The 15470-nt window shown below is 38.7% G+C and overlaps 1 long non-coding RNA gene across 6 annotated transcripts in view; it reads right to left on the reverse strand.

Moving 5' to 3' along the window:
- LOC130251438 (uncharacterized) overlaps window positions 1–15470 on the reverse strand; it is a 91097-nt gene that overhangs the window by 16924 nt on the left and 58703 nt on the right. For 5 of the 6 annotated variants that reach the window (XR_008840153.1, XR_008840152.1, XR_008840149.1 and 2 more), the window contains exons 2-3: window positions 13491–13568; window positions 8880–9007 (exon numbers count right to left, since the gene is read on the reverse strand). This is a non-coding gene — a long non-coding RNA (uncharacterized LOC130251438). Of the gene's footprint in view, window positions 1–8879; window positions 9008–11648; window positions 11968–13490; window positions 13569–15470 lie in introns of all 6 variants that reach the window. The other variant, XR_008840150.1, reaches the window with a different exon arrangement.

The raw sequence follows: 15470 nt of genomic DNA on the forward strand, positions 1-15470 counted from the left end.
CAGTGAATAACAAAAGAACTGAGAATTCCACAGATTTAAAGAAACCCCAGAACTACTCAGAAAACCAAATATATATTTACAGGCCTAGGCAACAAACATCAGATACACCCTAGGATAGTACCACACATTCATGGTTATATACAGTGATAGCATTTCATGGCTTGTCTGGAAATCAATTAAGTTTGTATTGTCCACATCCAGTCCCTGTGATCTAAATGCAGGCAAACCTGAGAAATCTAGTCCAGACAAAAAGCAGCACCTTCTCACCTGGGAGGAAACATTAAATTCTCTCATCACTCAGGCAGTGAGTGTGTGGGATAGTTTGGATATCCCTGGTGCAGGCAGCAGGCAGAAGGCTTCTCACTGCCCACCCTTGCACCCTCCCTGGCAGTGGTGGAAGCCAGAGCTCACCTCTGCACTCTGCCACTGGTGACATCTAGGTAAGGGAAAAATTACTGACATGAACAGGCTGTCAATGCTTCTCACAGCATCTTTAGATTTATGCTGGGCTGTGATGAAAATCCTTGATTTAGGGTAATGATGCCTCACATTCAGTAACTGACTTCCTGCATCACCTTTCCAAAACTAAAGTTTTGGAAAGAAGATCTCAAAACTAAAGTCTGAATTAACTGCAATAGCAGAGAGAGGGTTTCTGCCATTGCTTGTGCTCAAGCAGCCAGGAAGAGTTACACTCACTGAAGGCAAACCCTGGCTGATGCAGTTTCTGACACAACTGGAAGTCTATTTGCTTCCTCTGTGTTTCATAAAAACCTGGGATCAATAAATAATTGCTATCTTCTAACAATAAGCAAAAAAGTTGATGTTCTGCTGTAGTTTGGGAAAAGATAAACTTTGATGACCTACTTCTGATCCTGTTTCAGAATTGCTGTAATGGTTTGCCTGCTGTCCTCATTGTAATGGTTTGTACTGCTGCCCAGGAAAAATCTACTGCAGCAGTGTACTTATCATGATGAAAATTCCACATGAGTAACACTCAGGAATATTAGAACCAGCCTGTATGCATATGCACTTAAATCACAAATTTTAAAAACAAAAATAATAAAAAAATACCCCAGTAACTCTGTCTTGACCTTAATAAGCGGAGGAGTGTCTCCAGTCTAGAAGTGTATAACTTATATGTATCTCTTTATAAATATTCATCTGAAAAATTTTATCTGCCTCGAGAATGTAAAAAAAAAAATAAATTCCAACAGCAGACCTTTGGCCTTTAGGTAGACTTCAGCAGATAAAAATATCCCAGAATGCAGAACAACACTCAACAAAACCAAGAGTGATTCTTGTGCTGAAGGCATTGCCTGGTTGCCAGCCCTGGTGCTGAGCTGTGCCCTTGCTGTGCTGTAAGTGTGGCAAAGGGCAGGCACAGCCCAGAGCGGAGCAGCTCCTGGGGCATAGCTGGCAGCAGAGCTGTGCCAGGTCTGGCCAGCTTCCCTGGGCAGCTCCTGGGGGACAGCTCAGCTGTGCTGCTCTGGGCACTGCCAGTCCTGCAGGGCAAACCACAGCTGTGCTGTGTGATTTCACTCGGGGAAACCCACGCTTACAGAAACTGCAGGCTGTGTTTTGGGAAGGGACAGACCCTCCGGACCTACAGAGCACTGTGGGAACTCTTCTGCCCCTTTTATTCCCACTGAGCAGGCCTGTTCCCCCAAGCAGACCCACTTACATGAACTCTGTGTAAATAAGGTTATAAAGCCACTAATGTTCTTTAACTATGAAGAGATAATACCGACCATGAAACCTGAGCGGCTTTTTCTTGTCTCCTGCACATATGAAAGATGGCATTAAAAGAGATTAGTTTAAACCACTTGCAATTTCCTTTATGCAATAAAAGATTTTCTTTGCTTGGAATTTTCCTATTTATGGTGTGTATTTGGACTCAGTATAGCATAATACTTTCCTCAGGATCCCTGCTTTTAATGATGCTCGCAGCATTTGAACCATTCATCAAATCTGACAACTGAAACAGCTAGGAGTTAATGGGAGCATGAGCAGTTTGACAAACACAGTCTATTTGACAAGGCTGAGGTCAGGACTAAAAGAACTGCTCTTGGTTAAATAAATAGAAAAGCAACAAAGTAAAGCAAAATCTCTGCAGCCATTTATCAACTTTAAAAGCCTTTTGTTATAAGAAACACTAAGTGAAGCTGCACACAGAGCTGGGAATTAAAAGAGGTTGGAAGAATTCAGTTGGCTTCTTTTTTAGGTGAAATTAAAAAGCTCAGTTAAAACTGAGGGATTATGTCCATAAAACTGACATGCAGCTACATAATACCTAAACCTACACTTTAGAGCTGTCTGCTTCTGGACTGAGTTACCCTTTTAAAGATTCCAGGCTTTTCCCAGGTAACAGATTGATTCAGGTGGCACTAAAAGTAGAGCAGTATCACAAGAGATTACTTTGCTGTCATCTGCAAAGCTGGAGAGCTCTGTATAGGCACGTTCAAGAGCACAGCTGAGACTCCATCCATCCATTGCTGCTCCATGACAAAGTTACCTGATAGCAACCTGTGCAAGGGGCCTTCAGAGAGTCTGCAAAGCATCAGAGCTTTGCATTTAGACACAATATTGCCTATAGGAAATTCCTGCATGTCAAATGACTCCTGGAAGCTAATAATTAGTGTAGCACTAACTTCCTGGCTTTGCTTGTTTCATGGGCTTTCTTATTTTTACTTTTTTTATTTGGCAAGATTGGCTCGGGCTCATCTGGTTTTTCCCTCTGTCCAAGACCCTGGAGGTTCTAGGAAAGATAGAAACACTGAATCTATTCTTGTAAGTCCTGAGCAAAGAGTCTTTCAGAGCATTGCAACACATTTAGAAAATAAAAGATAATTTCTGTAACTTTTTTTATTTTTTTATATTTTTTTTTATGAAGTGCACATTGGCAAAAAAAATCCTTACTGTTCTAGGTTTGGTCTTCCATTCTATATAGCAAAGATGGTCTCCAGGCATTATAGTGTTGACTTCAATGAGAACAAGACTGACTTGCTTGTGATTCAGCTTTCCTGCTCTTTAAATTTGGAAATGATATCATTCTAATGACCAGATAAGACAATACAAATGACCAGATAAGACAATACAAATTTAAGCACTGAGAAATTCTTGGATATTATAGCTGTGCAGAATATTTTCTGTTCATTTGCCTACCATCATTTCATGTAATCATTTCTATCATTGTTCAGAAATCAATAGTACCATTAGAGAATTTCCATCAGAAGTAAATCCAGTAAAATTCAGTATACTTTTGTCCTAAAAGTTTCAGGAAAGGTCTTTATGGCTTTGGGGCTGGACCTGTTATCAGATGAAAAAATTCCTTTTCCTCAGAGGCTTCTCCACCTTTTCTATTGCTTTCATGCTTTTGTGACTATTGGCACTTTAGAGATAATAAAGAAAAAAGGCATCTATTGAGGCACAAAGACAGCAGAATGACTATGAATAGCTATAAAATTTACAGATTAATTTTGTGCATCTTGTTTCTCTAATAATTCTTAATTTTTTTTCTTTCATAAAGCAATTTGTACATCTAAATAATATACTTAACAACTCCTATTGCTGCTGGAAAATAATGAAAGACTTATTTTCCTGGAAGTGATTGATTATAGTCTGGATAAATGAAATAATTTACCCCCTTCTCTTCTCATTATGCTTTGACCAAAACACCCATTACAGGAGTACTGTGCAGCCATTTGGAGCTAGGAAATGTATTCCATTTAGACTGTCAAACACAGTTTAATTCCTGTTTTAACTCTGCTTCTTTTCCAAACCTCCTTTTCAAGACTACACTAATATAACCTAATTTTGACAGAGCATTCTGGACTCTGAACAGCTCTGACTCCTGAGCTCTTTTCCATCTGGAATGGGTTTTTCATTTGCTTAATACCAGAGCTTTTTGGTTTGTTTGGTTTCGTTGTTTTGCAATATACAACCTACAGTCATCTTATAAAATAATTTATAGCACTCATTTGGCCTCCTTTTTGGAACTTTCTATTTGGGAAAGAAAATCAAAATAATCAAAGCAAGCTCAACCCTAGTTTTTGTTTTAATAAAAATGTTTTTACCCAAAATACTGGAGTGGATGTCTGGAGATTGCACTCTCCTTTCCAACATCAACAACACAAATGTCTTTTCTAATGGATATAATTGCTGCTTTGTGTCATGACTACATTGTATTTTTGAAAAAACAGAATGAGAAAAATTTTCAGTGATAAAAATGAAATGATAGGATTGTATTTAATCTTCAGTAAAGTGGGATACTGGAAGAGAGCAGAAGAGGAGTAACTCTGATTTTAAGGTGAAACTGCATGGGTTCATGTAGAATATACAGAAATTGCATTATTAATGTATTTTTTACTCATGGAATAACACAACAGTGAGATCTGGATTCAAAGATTTAAGAGATCTTTTACAGTCTCATATCTCTAGCAAATGTTTTCTGGATGGAATTATTTCTCATTGCTATATAAAGAAAATGCCATTTCACAAAGGTGGGTTTGTTATCTACTTAAATATTGGTGAGCTTTTTTTTTTTTTGTGATCTGTCATCAGCATTGTGCTAAACTGCTTAAGGAAAACAACCCTATTCATGTTTTTGCCCTCTTTTCTTAACCAAATGGAGCTGGTACTGAGAGATTTTCATTGCAATGATGAGAATCTCTTTAGACTAGTCCTGGGGAAGTGGAAGCTAAATGGATCAAGAATCTACTTTCACTTTACAATATTACTGCAAGCAAATAATAATAATAAAAATAGTATTGACAAAACTGTCATTAGAGATGGTGGTGGTTCTCCATGGCTGGTGTAGGAGAAAGACCCCTGAATAAAAAGCAGCCTGCATGAGGCATGAAGAATAAGACAGACAGAAGGACAGAGCAGTTTAGGAGAGTCTTGCTCTGACTAACCCCAGGGTAAGACTGCCAGACCCTTAATCTGTCCCAAATCAAGAACTAAGAAAATATATGTGATATAAAATATGAAGGGCATCTTTCTGGTTCTCAGGAAGCACTGCTCCAATTTTTGTTGTATTTTATTTTAAGAATAGTAATTCAGTACACATCAAACACACTGTTTGCTACCTCTATAATTTAGTGCATTAGTAGAAAATACTACTTTGGTGCCAGATCGGGTTATGCTGAGTAATAAATCTTTTTTTTTTTTTAAGCCATGTGTCTGTAAGTGCACTTTTTCAGTGAGAGAAACCATAAAGTAAATTTCCTGGACTGCTGCTGTTCTCCTAACAACTACTCAAATTGCTACATTAGGAGCTTTTACTGTCCATGCTGCACAGGCCACGGAGCTGTGTTCAAGTCAGGCATCTCTCGTGTCAATCTTGCTACTTTTTATTATTACTAAAGTCCCAGCAATGTGCCAGCCCTTTCCCACATTTAAGAAGCCTTCTGAGTTTCAATTTTACTAAAACTTCTAAGTCACACAGAGCAGTTTATAACAGACACACCACAAGGTAAAAATTTTTAAACTTAGGGTGTGGAAGCCAAGTATCAATTCTTTCTGGATTTTATTTTGCCTTTCTTTTTTTTATTTTTTTTTTTTCCTTTGGGTGTGTTTGGATGTTATTTCCTGCTGGACAGGCCATGGAGTAGGATTTTACTCAATAGGAACAGAATTATATCCACTGCTTGTTATTGCTCCTCACTGTCTCCAGGCAGCATGGATGGACTGAGTCTTCAAATGGGATGTGAGTATGTCACATACAAATGAGAGGGACTGCACACACATGGTTTCTCTGAAATTGTCACAGAGATAAATTCTTCTGAGTAGGCAGATTACAGACACCTTGAAAGCTGCAAGCAATGAATGGAAAACTTCCCTGATCAAACTGTCTTTCAGCCCAGTTTAGCTGATCTCCATGGCAAGTCATACCATGATCTCTTCTTCTTCAATAAAACATGATTGGGTTGGGGTATCATCATTTGACTCATCTAGGAATTGACAATATTTCAGTATTGTCCACAGAAAATGAAATGATTATTAAAGTTTTAAATGATGGGATGACATTTAAAGTGCAGTGACTGCTCTTTTTATGACAGCAGCCAGAAAGACCTTTTTATCAGAATTGCTACATAGACAAGAAATTATTTGCTTTAACCTCAAAATATTTTGTAGCTAAAAATTTTCAGCCAGACATCTGTAATTTCATAACTTAATTATGGTTGCCTTCTTAGAATAAGAAACATTTATTAAATGAGTTAGACACTGATCTAGATTAATTTAATGTAAAAATTTACATAGATATTAGTGATTTGAGATGGTAATCACTTCCCCCTCCTCTATTCTGTTGGGCCAATTAATGTGGTCATTAGAGACTACTTGCCCTTTGAGCCAGCTCTGAGAAAGACCAGAGCAAAACCAGGCTGCAGTAAAAGACATTCTGCAAGGATGCTGGCACTTAGGTCATGTGTTAGAGCTCTGCAACCTTTTTTAATGTACTGCAGATGTTAGTAACCTTTGAGCCTTTTTAGCTATGTTTTCATTTACTGTTTAGGTGGTCACTGTGTTACAGGGTTGCCAAGAGAGCTTTTGAACCAGCTTAATATAAGAATTAATTACATTAATTAATTCAGAAGTAACTGAAAAAACTTAAAAGAGTCAAAATATCAACTGAAGGCATTCTATCCTGAATTAAGTAGCTAAACCAACAGACAGGACACAGTTCATCCACCTTAGCAATCAGTTTTTATTTGTGTGCCAGAATTGTCACTGCTGGTTTGCCCACTGAGGTGTTTGGCTGGAAGAGAACTGTTACAACTGGGGTCTCCAGTCAGTCACAAAGCAGATGTTCCAGAGAGACTGAAAAATTGTATCTTTAAGTAAAGAACCATAAAAGCTTCATTTCCCTTGTACCTAAGCCTTTCCAATCAGAGAAAACTGTCCTTACTGTATTTCTACTGATATTTGTATTTTTAAATTCAGTTGTCAGCCTTCATAGATGTTTTCTTTAGGAGGAGTAGGGAACTGAATCCTTTTGTATATGAAAGGTGAAAAACACTGGGACAAAGATTTTACCAAGCACTGTTTCTTTGAGTGTTAGATGGAAGTGTGACTGCATTTTGCCTGAGCTGCAAACACACCTAAGGAATCTTATACTGAGTTCAATGAAACCTTTTCCTTATTTTAAACACCAGGGCACTGCTGATGTTCAAACTACTGTCACTGTTCTTTTGTGCTGGCAGTCCCCAGAGGTTTTGGCTTCTATTGCCTAAACCAGGCTCATTTAAGAGGAATTGATTCAAACACTGATAATCTGAGCAAACCTGAAGGAGCATTAGAAAACATTTATGAAAAAAAAAAAACCAAAGCTGCTGAAAATTTATTGCCCCTAGTTCTGTTAATAAAATAGGCTACTGGTCTCATTCCTCTGATTATTTTTCTTACAAGGGAGAGAAGTGGATGGAAGGAGAAGGTGACTCTAATCCAGAGGAATAACCTAGTGAACACCTCCAAAGTATCTGTATCTATTTGTATCAACAGGGATATCCTTCAGGGAATGACACAGATGCAAGACTTGGGGCCTTCTGCACCACAAACTTTGCCTTTAACTTCATCCAATCAAAACAGCAACATTTTACCTACAACACAGCTCTGGTTTTTATAAAAGACTGTACAAGCTGCAAAGAAAGGAGGAAATCAAGTATTGATATTATAAATAGAAGCACAGCACACTTCAAGGCAACAAGAAATGCAAAATTAATCATCTATATTTGCCTGTTCAGTAAGAAATTCAGAAATAAGTCTGTATTTATAAAGAAATTAGCTACAATCCCAATGTGCATATGTGTATTCATATGAGACAGACTGTGTGTATCATGCACACAGGCTATAAAAATATCCTACAAATCATTTGCAATCGAGTCCTCAATCTTCTGCCACATATGAAAGTTAGATCAGTGTTAACTCAATGGTCAAAACTGTGTTGGGAGAGCAAATACCAGGTTTTTTTATAACATTTATCTGCCTTGATCATGTAAGATCACCCCAGTACTAGAGCTGAAAGAAACACTAGTACAAGAATGTTTTATGCCAAATCTCAAAGCACTAGTACAAAAGAGTGCAATTTATCAGATCCAAAGGAAAACACTATCTGACAGTGCTACAAAAGTACTACTATTCATTACATATCTAAAGGCTACTGATCAATAGAGACCACTATGCTCTTTTATTCAATAGGTTCAAGCTTAACTGATTTTCATGGCTTCTTGAGTGCTTTTATGACTAACAAGGCATGATCCACATAGTGCTTTGTCACCCATTTGCAAATAATCTAATAAAGTGACAGCAATAAATCACAAGGATCATTAATAAACCACCATCAAACAAAGCAGACAATTCTCCAACTACTTTGGGGAATAAACAGGCTAAACACACAGTACTACTTAAGAGCTGTGAGTTCAATTCATAGTAAACATATACATCAGTGCTGCTAGAGGTTTCCTATTGCAGCTGGCAAATACTGCTTCTGTGTTTCTTCAGGACAGGTTCATACAGAAAAAAGAAAAGAAGAAAAAAGGAAAAAAGAGAAGAAATGAGAGAAAACAAAAATCAAATTGAGTACACCAGTGCTTGGAACACGAGAATATAATCAGCTTGGTGATGCTTGTATGCTGTTAAAATAACATTTTCTGCCTGTTTACTTTATAATTTTGTACCTCATAAATACCTACAGTAGCTAAAACTGTCAGTGGTGCCACTTCAAAGGGCAGTGGCCCTGGGAACAAGATCTTTGAGGTTTGGCCTAGCCACAGTGTGGTTAAAGTTATGACAATGTTTCTTTAAATCTAAAGTCTAGCTGGCATAAATCCATGAAAAGCACACATACCTACAATTGGGAAATTCAGGATTCATTTACTTACCCTTCAGGTGTGGATTTAATGAAAGCTGGACATTTAACATGGTGACAAGCTTCCACAGACTACACAGAAAAATCCAGCTCCAAGGTACATACAGCAGCAGCAAAGCATTCACTTTGACTCCATCATCTCTACAAAAATCCATACAAATAGCAAGTATTTATTTGAGATGGAATCCTAGAAACACAAACTTGCAGCTATCACACAAGTTATGGTTGGGGTGAACTCTTGATAGCACTTTCCTCTATAGTGAATAGAAAGTCAAATTACTTAGTTTTGGACCATTTTGAATCAAAAACAGAAAAAAAAAAAAAAAAAGTTTCTTTTGCTTTTAGTTCCCAAATTTAGCAGAGAAGTGGTACAATTACAGGGGGAACTCAGCTTTCCTGGAGTTTTTGCACTGACAAAAATTTTTTTTGTAAATACCACCAGAAAGATTTTGCCTATGTTATTTTCAATTCAGTGTTTTAAGGCTTTCCTTCTTTTGATAAAAGGGTCATCTCAATTCTTGAACATCAGTGTGAATCAAATTTCAATTAAAATCTTTAGGTCCTTTTCAACCACTTTTCTGGTGATCCTTGAGCAAATAAATGTTTGTGTCAGTGGCTTGAGGTAAAATAGATGATTAGAGCCAATACTAAAACCATCTTTCCTCTCAGCCTCAGAAACAAACTTTGATTCAATACTAAGAGCCTTGGAAAAGAAATAAATTAGGTGGTGGCTAACAGCAGAGTGAATAAAGGTTTTCTCTCTGAAGACCAGAGGACCAGACTTTGGTTTATTACAGCAAAGGGGACAGGTATTACAGATGGTTATTTACAGGCCAAACTCCCAGACTCCAAGGTAAACCATTCCCTTTTCATCTATTTTGGAAAAATACTCATCCTAAATAAACACTTAGTTCTTCTCTTTTAGGGTGGTAAGGAAAACTGGTGAGGCAGAACCAAGGAGGAGCTGAGAGTGGTAAGGAAACCACTGAGCTGGAGGCAGGAGAGGGAGGGAGCTGAGCTCCCAGCAAACCCTTTGGCACTTTGGAAAATCCAGCTGCTCTCTGTAGCACCTGAAACAGCAACTGATGTCCCCAGCAGCTGCCACATCCCACTGTTCACACCTGGGAGTTTTATCTGTGGAATTCTCCTTGGAATACCAACACACTGAAACAGCAGTGGGAGAGGGGCTTACCCCTCCCAGGAAAATGCTGTGGTGTAAGGGGACACAGCAGAGTTCCCACAGCCATGAACTGGACCTCAATATCTCTGCATACATTTCAGAAAAGCAAAACACTTTTGCCAAATTTATTGCTTCTAGATACTTTGAAATTTACCAAAAGAAATTATTGGTCAAAATTCTTGAGAGAAAATTAATTGATATGAAAAGAAAAAAGAAATCCCTTTAAAAAAACAAAACAAAAACAAACAAACAAACAAAAAAAAAAAAAAAAAAAAAAAAAAAAAAAAAGAGGCCCTAAAGATCTTAGTGCTGACAAAACAAACCTGAAGCTTAAAGTCAGTGTCACCATCACATCTCTTATTCAGCATGTGACTTTTGTTATTTTTTATTCAGAGGTCACTACTTACTTTAAATGACTTTAGAGTGACTTTAGATTTTGGACAGAGACAGCCCTGGGGACCAGATGCTCAGCTGAACAACAGACAGATGCATGTGGAAATGGTTATTTATAAAACTGCCAAAATGTCTAAAAACATTTAGGGTAGAGTTAGGTTGTCTGCTGACATTTGACCTGCAGGTACTTCCTATACAATAATTTGTTTAAAAACAGTGTCCTTCATTAGTTCAGTTATTCACTTAAGCCACAGAATTACTACTTTTTTAATGCTTATTCCTATAGTTGCAAATGAGTCAAGGGCCCCCAAAACCTTAGGTCTTTCCTTCTCAGGATGAACCCCTTCACAAATGCTTTTGATTGCAGTTACAGCCATCTCTCCTTTTCCCTACTTTCTTACAATTGTCCCTTTCCCTTGAAGAGAAGTTTAAAAGAGATGATGTCCTTGTGCTTCCCACTCCAGGACAACCTTTCCCAGCATCCACCAGCCAGGCCTAAAGTATAAAATAATTCTAACTCGTTCCTCCTGTGCAGAAGACAGTATGGGAACGAGAGCTAACTGAAGCAATCCCATCTCCTCTCCCTGCTGAGTTTCAGCACAGAGTTGATATTTCCGTGCAGGATTGCTGCTCGCAGCATCCCTGGGTGCTGGACGAGCAGCGAGTGCCAGTGCTCAGACCCAGGGGATGTGCTGCCACCTTTGCTCTGGGGGTGCAATTCTGGGGGCCCACCGTGCTGTTTAAGCCCAGGGGAATGGCAGGAGGGTGGGAATGCTGGGGGTCCTTGAGAGCCAGAGGCACAGCTGAGCCCTGACCCTCTGCTGTACCAGTGACTGCCGCGCCTGGTGCCTGCTCTGGCTCCAATTAACGCAGCGTGGAGGGGGATCTGAGAGGAGGATAGGGGAGGGTCTGCTGGACCCACACTCCTGTGGCTGTGCTGGAAATTAATTCCCACATATGTGCTGCAGATGGGCCACAGCCCCTTTTCCAGGCTGCAGCCTGCAAATAAACTTAGTAGCAGCCGGGGAGGGGAACCAACAGAGCCTCATGCGCTTTAATGGGTTCTGTGTTTCTGCATGTGGGAGTACTCCCTCCCCTCTCTAACCCATACAAAGCCTTCTGTAAAGTCCCATAAACAAAGCTGTGGATATAATTTTGAATGAGAAACTTGCCACCAGGGAAAACGGTGGTCAGGAAAACACAACATACCTTTTTCTCTGAGAGGGTGTTTTGGTGTGTTTTCATAGATTAAAACCAGATTTGGCTGGTTGAGCAAGCAGGCAAACTTCTGACCTTTCTTCACATAATAAACCATCCCTTTCCCCCCAGCTCTGGTACCTAACCTGTCCTAAAATAGCCCAGTGGAGCATGGAGCCTGTGAGGGAAGGCAGCCTCATTGCCAGGTGCAGATGTTTGTCACCACAGCAAGGACATGTCCATCTCTGATGGTCCTGGTCTCCAGCCAATAAAGCAATCCAATAAATGTGTGATCAGCTTCATGTTTGCAGGAACTGGTCCTCTACAAGACCTGCAATCAAACATTTACAGGAATGCTTCTCTGGACCACTGGTAATTGCTGGTTTGAGTATGCACCAGAAAGGGTTGTGGATCAGAAACCAGGGAATTTTTAAAGCAAAGAAGGATTTTTACAGCTCCATGTGGAGTTCAAAGTTAGGGAAGACTGTATGATTCCATTATGTTTAGGCAAGCAAAATCAAGTTGAAGAAAACTTCATATTTCCAAACCTGCACCCAAATGCAATCTGGGTGCTTTTTTTGTTAATTAAATAAATGCAAGGAGATAAATATGATGACTTCTTTTCAGGGGCTTCTGTGCTCTGCAACCTCTGAACCTGGAGTTAAATAAATAATGCAAAAAATGAGGTACCTGAATTATTTGAAAATTCATTTTTAGGCCAAGTGGCTGCCCTGTAGCAGGGGTTCTAACAAAATGTGAGCAGTCAGGCATGTCCATGCACATGTCTGCAGGTGTGGGCAGGTAGAGAGAGAAGACAAAGCTCTGGGGTGTTTGCACTGCCAGCCTTTCTGTGAGACAGCACTTTTTCTCCTTAATGCATTCAATTCTTGGCAACAAAGAGCACATGGGTAGATTTTAGGTGATTTATACCTGGTTGCCAAGCAGACCACTCTTCAGTTTCTTATTCAAGACAGTAGACAAATTCAAAAGCATCATCTCTCTACTGTTCCAGATTAATGTAACAGGCATAACTTCAAGTACATTTTTTTTCAAGATGTAAATGTAGCAAAGAGGTTACTGATAGAAATGTTGAGAGAGTAGTAAGGACAGAATCCATTTGTTGTCTAGATTTTCTCTGAAAAATCACTGCAAGCTTGAGCTATTTAATCAAGCATCAGTAATAGTCTCCCTGATGATTATGAGACTGCTGGAAAAATAACATCATTGCCCACATTAATTCTGGGTATTTTCTCTTCCAGCATTAAATTAAGAAGACAAAAAATTATTTAATTTTACAGCTTCTCTCAGTGGTTTATAAAATGAGAGTAGAACAAAATTGATTATCTAACTTTTTGTTTGGTACTTTGGAAAAGCTGAGACAAAGAAACATGAAAGTTTGAAACCAAAACAAACTCCCCCTCCCAAATCAAACAAACATAGAAAAAAGCAACAAGAAAAACAAAACATGTTAAGGTAGTAGAGACTCTAGGGCCAAGAAGTCATCTCTGACCCACAAAATTTTTGGTTTTTTCTTCTTTTCCTAATTTTAAAGCCCATTTGGGGTTATCTAAGTATGTTGGCTTGTGTCTGTGAGGATGCCAGTGAAAAACAAAAGGACTGAGGACAGGCTGTTTTGAAGCCATAACTACTCAGCTGTTTTCTGTTTGCTTTGGCTGTCAGAGCTGTGGTAGGTGTTTCCCCCTTCCAGCCTTCACACCTTTATTAATTCTGGGTTGCATGTCAGAAATATTTCAGATGCTGTGATGGAGACTTCCTCTTGGCCCAAGGAAGAAGAGGTTCCAGTGTCCTATGGATTTCTCCTGTGCTGATCAGGAGACTTCACCAAGGGCTCACCTTTGTGATACTGGTGCTGGTGTTTCCACTGGCTGCTGCAGTCTGGAGCAGGGACCTGTGAGCCTAAGTCTTGTGAGCCTTCAAAATTAAAAAAAAAAAAAGATTAAAAAAAAAAAAAAAAAAAAAAAAAAAAGAAAGGTGTAAGACTCCCAGACTTGATGGATGATAAAAACAGATGTTTTCATCTAAACCTATAAAAACTCACCTTATTCTGGCTACTGCCCCTTGGAAGTCAAAGGTAACTAATGCTAAAAGAACTAAGAGTGTTACTATTACACATTTCAGCACAAAAATCTGCTTACTAGATCCTGCTCATTCAAGGGCTTGGAATTCACATCTAAAAATATTGCTTAATAAAACTGCCTACAGAAAACACTTTGAAGCAGTGACCACACCAATGCCAGACTTCTGTCATGAAAATATGAACTTGAAAATGGAGGGAAAAGAATCCATTTTCTGGTGGCTTCCCACATCTGGTAATTTGCTGTGTGGTTCACACTGACTCACCTTGTCCTCACAGAGATGGGTCTCCCCAGCAAAAGCAGAATATCAAGTATTGGGATTGTTTGTAACCCTCTGCATCCCTACAAAGCAGCCCAAAAACTCCAACTGTTTTTTTTTTTTTTTTTTTTTTTTTCTCTAAAATATATCACAGTAAGGGTAAACACAGCAAGTGCTGCAAGCAGAGGTTAGAATTCAGAATGATTTAGGGATGTCAGTGCCCACACTGTGCTTGCCGTGCTTGATGGAACCTCCTCAGTATCCACATTTCACTTTTAAACACACATTACACATTTAAACATTCTCTTCTGGCCCTCATTATGCTTGTCCTTGGCTAAAAAAGCTTGAAGAGTGTTCTAAAAATCAGAGGAAAAAAGGTATTGCCCCTCTAAATCTCCATGCTGTAGCCCTAACTGGCCTGGCTGCCCTGCATCAACTTCCCTCTGATAAAAAAAAACAACACGTGTTAATTAAATACAACTCTCTTTTTATCTTCCCTTATTTTCCCATTTCCCATCTAGATCTCCTTCCATCACTTGCTATTATTTTATATTCTTTTATTTTCTCTTTAATTTCTGCCTGTGATTATTGTTCCATCTCTTTCTTAGTACTTTTTCTCACAATTGCTACTAAATTTTACCTGCATGTCAACCCTTTCACCACGCCTTTTCCTTTCATTTTACCTTCCTATCACTCCTTTTTTTTTCCTCTCTCTCAGACTTTTTAAATGGCCCTCTTTCCCACTTTCCTATTTTCCATTTCAGTTTCCAGTAATGCTTTTTAGAAAATTATATTTTGCTAAACTTACTCGTTTTTCTCTGTAGTAAACTAGGTTAAATTCCTGCTCTTTTTCTGGAGGAAAAAAAAATAGTGAAAAGTTAGTGGAAAGATGAAGAATGTGGAGATGACATGTCAATGAAAAATACTAGGTTAGCTCACTATTCATGTAGGTATTATCTAACACAGGGTTTTTTTGCAAAAGCCATCTTTTCAACATAACAACAATTCTTGTGTTTATTTTTAAGCCTGTCAGCAACTATTTCTTAAAGTATCCTGAAAACACCTTATAATTCATACAGATAGGACAATGTTGTTTTCCCTGGGCTGCTTCCTGCCAATCCAGTTATAACTGAAGACTGAATTTGGAAGCACCATTTGTGGCATACAGTGTCTAGAGTGGAATTATCTTTAGGACACTGATAACTCTCAGGTGCACTTTATAGGAATTATGAACTACCTTAGCTATGATTTATAGCTCTTTCCTTCCTAAATTTTAGAACAGTAAATTGTTTCAGTGACTGCTATAAATGCCAGGATACAACAGGAGGCATAGAATCACTGCTGCACCCTTGACATGCTCTCTTCATCTCTCACAGTGCCAAAAGCTGTTTTGGCTCTGTGTCATTCTCATCAATGAAGTTTCACAGATACTTGTGTTCTGAGCAGGGATGGATAACCATCAAATGTTTTAACTCAGGG

This window comes from Oenanthe melanoleuca, chromosome 3, assembly GCF_029582105.1.
Source record: "Oenanthe melanoleuca isolate GR-GAL-2019-014 chromosome 3, OMel1.0, whole genome shotgun sequence".
Classification (NCBI taxonomy): domain Eukaryota; kingdom Metazoa; phylum Chordata; class Aves; order Passeriformes; family Muscicapidae; genus Oenanthe; species Oenanthe melanoleuca.